Source organism: Montipora capricornis, chromosome 7 (assembly GCF_036669925.1).
Source record: "Montipora capricornis isolate CH-2021 chromosome 7, ASM3666992v2, whole genome shotgun sequence".
Lineage (NCBI taxonomy): Eukaryota > Metazoa > Cnidaria > Anthozoa > Scleractinia > Acroporidae > Montipora > Montipora capricornis.
Window position 1 is genome coordinate 40,118,940 of NC_090889.1, and position 5,000 is coordinate 40,123,939.

The 5,000-nt window shown below is 40.6% G+C and overlaps 1 protein-coding gene across 1 annotated transcript in view; it reads left to right on the forward strand.

The window, feature by feature from the left end:
• Positions 1-5,000, forward strand: part of LOC138055945 (uncharacterized) — a 33,743-nt gene that overhangs the window by 17,828 nt on the left and 10,915 nt on the right. The window contains exon 5 of the mRNA XM_068901805.1: positions 3,885-4,055. The gene's annotated coding sequence lies outside the window, so the exon portion shown is untranslated. The remainder of the gene's footprint in view (positions 1-3,884; positions 4,056-5,000) is intronic.

Genomic DNA, 5,000 nt, shown 5'->3' on the forward strand with positions numbered 1-5,000 from the left:
ACAAATGTGTGTGGCTTCATCAAGATGGCCATTTACTTCAGCTTCTTGGAAACTAATTCTCAAAGATTTTGTACTTTGTCTTTAAATTGGCTAGATTGAGCTTGGTTAAAAAAAAGCCCATTTTGTTTTGGACCCGGTGATTTTATAAGGACATGAATATATAGTTCTTGGATGACTGGTTTCTTTTTTTCTCACCTAAATATTACTGGGAAAGGAGTACTATTGATAAAACTTACAAGTTGTAATGCTCTAAAGTTTAGATTACCTAGAGTGCTCCAAGAGCAGGGAGCTAAAAAACACAGACGTTAGAGGGCAATGGGATTTATCTCTTACTGTTGTTACCATTGAGTTATCAAAAGTGTTATTACGTTTGCGACAAGGATCAACCAAAGAAATTCCTCCATTTGACCCGCATGGCGAATTCAGTTCCATGACACATTGCTGGCAAATATGGGTCAAAAGTTTCAATCTATTTGCCAATGCAGCTGGTTGCAAGAATGGCACAAAAATACAAATTATTCAGCTACATACTGCAGGTCCAGTCGTTCAAGACATCTTTTAGGGCCTGTTCACATGGAGGTTGGGGACCCTGGGTGGTGAGGTACCCCCCCTCGGTGGGGTAACCAATCTCTCTATACAATTTCCCTTTTTTCTTGATTGTGTTCAACTGAGGGGTGGGGTACCTCAGTGAGGCAGGTTGCCTGGTCAACTAGGCCAGGTAACTCGCTTAGGTGGGGTGAGCTTTCTCCATATGAATGCTGAAGGTGGGGTACCCCACCTGACTGGTGTGATGTTCATTTGGGCATTTATCTTTAGTTTGACATTTAGAAATGTCACCCCAGGCTTTTAATATTGCACCTAAAGGCTCACTTTTCTTAACTACCGGAGGGTGGGGTACCTCACCTACCTGGGGTCCCCTACGTCCATGTGAACAGGCCCTTACGAACTTATGGAAACAGGAGCCGACTACAAAACGCTACACCAATCAGGCCTTATTCTCAAACCACAGAAAAGTGAGTTTAACAAACTAAGCATTGGGTTCTTTTGCCACATCTGCAAAGATGGCATAGGCCCAGCCCACATCAAAGTGCAAGCGCCTCAAGAGGCAGTCGAACTCAGAAACCAAAGTGAAGTCCGCTTAATTTTTTAACATGGCTCCATACAGTTCCCGATTCATCAAAGGATTTGCAACATTGACCGAGCATCTACGCAGGCTGACAAGAAGCCAAACAACCTGGTCATGGGACGCACAGCAAGCAGAAGCATTCAAAAAGGTCAAGGAAGCCCTCTCAGAAATAGCAATGCCTTACTCCTGGCCAGACAAAACCACTAAGATCTTAGTTAATTGGCCTTGGTGCAATACTCACCCAAGGTGACTGACCTATCGCATATGGTAGCTGCATTCTCAGCAACGTTGAGACTTGTTATTCGCAAACAGAACGCATTTACACGTGAGGCACACCCTTCCAAGTCCTAACATCACAAGCCACTTGGCCACATCTGGCAGAACCCTAACCTTCCATTATGCATTGCAAGATGGTGACTACGATTACAACCAGGGTTCTATCTAGGGTATTTGAGGGGTAGAAGCCTCAAAGTTGGTGACATCGTTCTTTTGAGACAGACCAAGACCAACAAGCTTTCAACCCCCTTAAATCTGCACCCTCTGCTTGTTGCAGATGAGAAAGGCTCATTGATCTCTGCTAAGAGGGTTGGTGAGGCCACCATCACATGGAACATGTCAATGTTTCATTGTTTGCCTTACGGTTCACACTTGTAAGGAACCAGTCCTGTCTGATTTACAGGAGGATGTTCCTGTTACCACTCATCTCAGTGGTGAAGAGAAACCTGACAAGTTGCCCCAGTCAGTTTCTGGAAGATCCAACCCAATAATATCAAAACCCAAGAGACTGATTGAAGAGCTTTGAGGTCGAACTGAACTTAAAAACTTTTAACTGTGCGTTCAAAGAACTTCGTTTCTTTATTTAAGAGACTTTACGCCACACAATATTTCTAGTTAGTCCTTATCCAAGGAGGAGAGGGATGTAATGATGTTATGGTTAGATTACCCAGTGCTCCAAGAGCAGGGAGCAAAAGAACACATGTTAGAAAGCGATGGCATTTATCACTTACTGCTGTTACCGTTGAGTTGGACTGGTTTTTAATTGAGTGTCAAAAGTAATTAGGGAATTGCTTTGGTTTTGCACTACTTCACTCAGTGATTGGTTCAAAGTTCTCACGCCATTTTTTCAACCAATCAGAAGTGAAACCAAAACCCATCGTGGCTCGTGCGTGCACATTTTTCTGTGCTTTGTGTCAGCTACGTGTAATGACTTCGAGTTTTGATTGGTTTACTGGATGGTCTTTGCCCTTTTTGTTGGCCAAAGCAATTACTTTGTTTTTGGTTTTACGATACTCGATTGAAACTCAAGTGTTATTACACAAGTGTGCTTAAAAGGGTCTTAAATCACATTTCAAGGAAACGTCTATTTGATATTTCTGTTCTTCATTATCTTTAAAAACTGATGCACCTCACTCTTAGTGCCTTTCTTTGGAGCAATCCTTGGCTTGCACCAGACTTCATGGCAGCCATGTTGATGTACAGAACAATAACAAAAATGTCTTTTGGGAATTTGGCTCTATTATTATGCAAAACGCGAGCGACATTTTGCTTTTGTTTAGTACACCAACATGGCCGCCTAATCACGTGAGTGTAAACCAAGAATTGGAAGTAGACAAAACTGGCGGGTTTTTTGCATGTGAGGGCTTTCTCGCGCTGTGATTGGGTAATGTCATTGTCTGTGTCTGATTGACCAATGCTGCATCTGTATTTTAGCATTTTATCGGTTTCTTTGTTATTCTAATGTTGTGCCTGTCATTGTTAAGATAGGATTGATAGAGGTATGTTGTTCATGTGTTGTTTTTGGTAATGGTTATTGTTGTTCTTGCTGCTGTTTTGGAGGATATTGTTTCAGTAATGAAGGGATCCCACCCTCATAGTCTTCAGCAAAGTTGTCTGAAATAGGCCATTTTCGAAATATCAATATTCAGCTTAATAGTGAAGCAGAGAGGACAAAAACAATAGGAACAACTTGCAATAAATGTGAAAGATCATTAGCATATCATCCACTTTCCTTTGTCTTTGTCCTCTAAACTTCTCTTTCAAGCTGAATTTTAATATATTTAAAGTGGCCTATACTCCATTACTTTACCTGGGCCCGGTTGTTCGAAAGCTGATTAACTTAATCCAGGATTAGCGTAAACTTTTGTTTCATGTTTTCAACTTTTTGGTGACAGTTTCTCTCCCTTCTCTTTGTTTTTCAAGATTAACTTATTCTAATGTAAAGTTTTGCGAAGATCAGCATTGAACAGCATTTGGGAGCAGAGAAATAAACTCCTTGGTTAATTTTTAATCTGGGATTAGATTTAATTGGCTTTTGAACAACCGGCCCCTGATCTGCAAAATAGCCTGGAAAATAACCTCCAATCCCAGGCAAAAAAATTGTTGAGATAATGTTTAACTCAATGTTATTTAAGAAAAAAAATTACTCTTTCTTGTGAATTGAGTTTTATCATGTTTTCGAAACAATGATGAGACACAGGTGGGTTATTTGTGCTTGTTTGGGTCAAAAAAAGGGGGTTAGATGAGCCAGGGAAGGGGGTATTGCTTGCCCTCTTTCAGTTTCGGAAAATTATATGACAATTCTGGCGCTATTTCAAAGTGGTTGCAAAACACTAGCTGACATGAATAGAAGTAAAAAAGGGAGATGACTAAGATGAGCACTTTTTACAAGATATGGGAAAGGCATTGAAATACTGCACCACCTGGAGCAGAGCATGAGGGACGTCTATAAATGACCTATTCTCTGTTTGTGATCTCGTAGGTTTGCCCAAACCCTTCATTACTCTCTGAAAGCGTAGGTGATGGCCGTACAAGAGCAACAAGCAAAAGTACAGAAGCAGCTGAGGAAGTTGAAGGTCTGCAAGTCAGTTTTGGCGAGCGTCTGACAAGTTTTCAGAGCGTGGTGTTTGTGAAGGCTTTCACAGAAGAGAAGGTAATGTTACTGTCGCTTGTGTCTTAAACCGATAACTGCGACGGTACATTTCCTATTTATTTTTTACCATGCTAATTCACAGACCAAACAATTATTTTCCTACACAATCACATAAGAGCCTTGCCAGTCATTCCAGTGAGAAGTGGGACGTTACTGTTAATGCCGGGCTATTTATTATGAATAATTAATTAATTAATCCAGGCCATGAATTTTGGTGGAAATGATGATCTAAAATCTGCCTGATCTGTGTAATGCTGGCATTCCAAACATTAAAAGCTGCACCTTCTGGTTTATTCGATCCTTCTGCTGCCTAAAGAACGTAGGGTTATTTGTGCACAATATTGTCTTGTGCAAATTGTAAGGAGGCTTGAAAGGGTTTCAACACTTAGAAGACAGATCTAATGACGCTACAACACTGTATCACGTATGGTACCATATGAAACACCGTTTATTTCCAAACAAGATGTGATCATTATTGTGATGTAATAAGTTACCTTGGCAACGGGAAAGCCCAGCGAAAACACCCTATATTTTGGATTTAGTTGCTCTTATCTCAAAAACGAACTTTATAACCCCCCTTTTTTATTGCTGAAAAGTGATTAGAAGGCCACGATGAAACTTCTGGCATAGTTTTAAAAAATTCTGTCCAGCGGATTCAGAGCCACCTTAAAAAATCACAGAATTAAGGTGGCTCTGAATCCACCAGACAGACGTTTTTTACACTTTGCAGAAAGTTTCATCTTGCCCTTCTGATCACTTTTCAGAAATAAAAAATGGGGGTCACCCAGTTCGTTTTTGAGATATCAACAACTAAAGGCAAAATAAAGGGTGTTTTTACAGGGCTTTCCCATTGCCACAGTGACATATTACGTCACAACAATGACTGTATCTTGCTCAGCAATGATTTGCATTTCATTTGGTACCACAATATTGCTAATACATGAT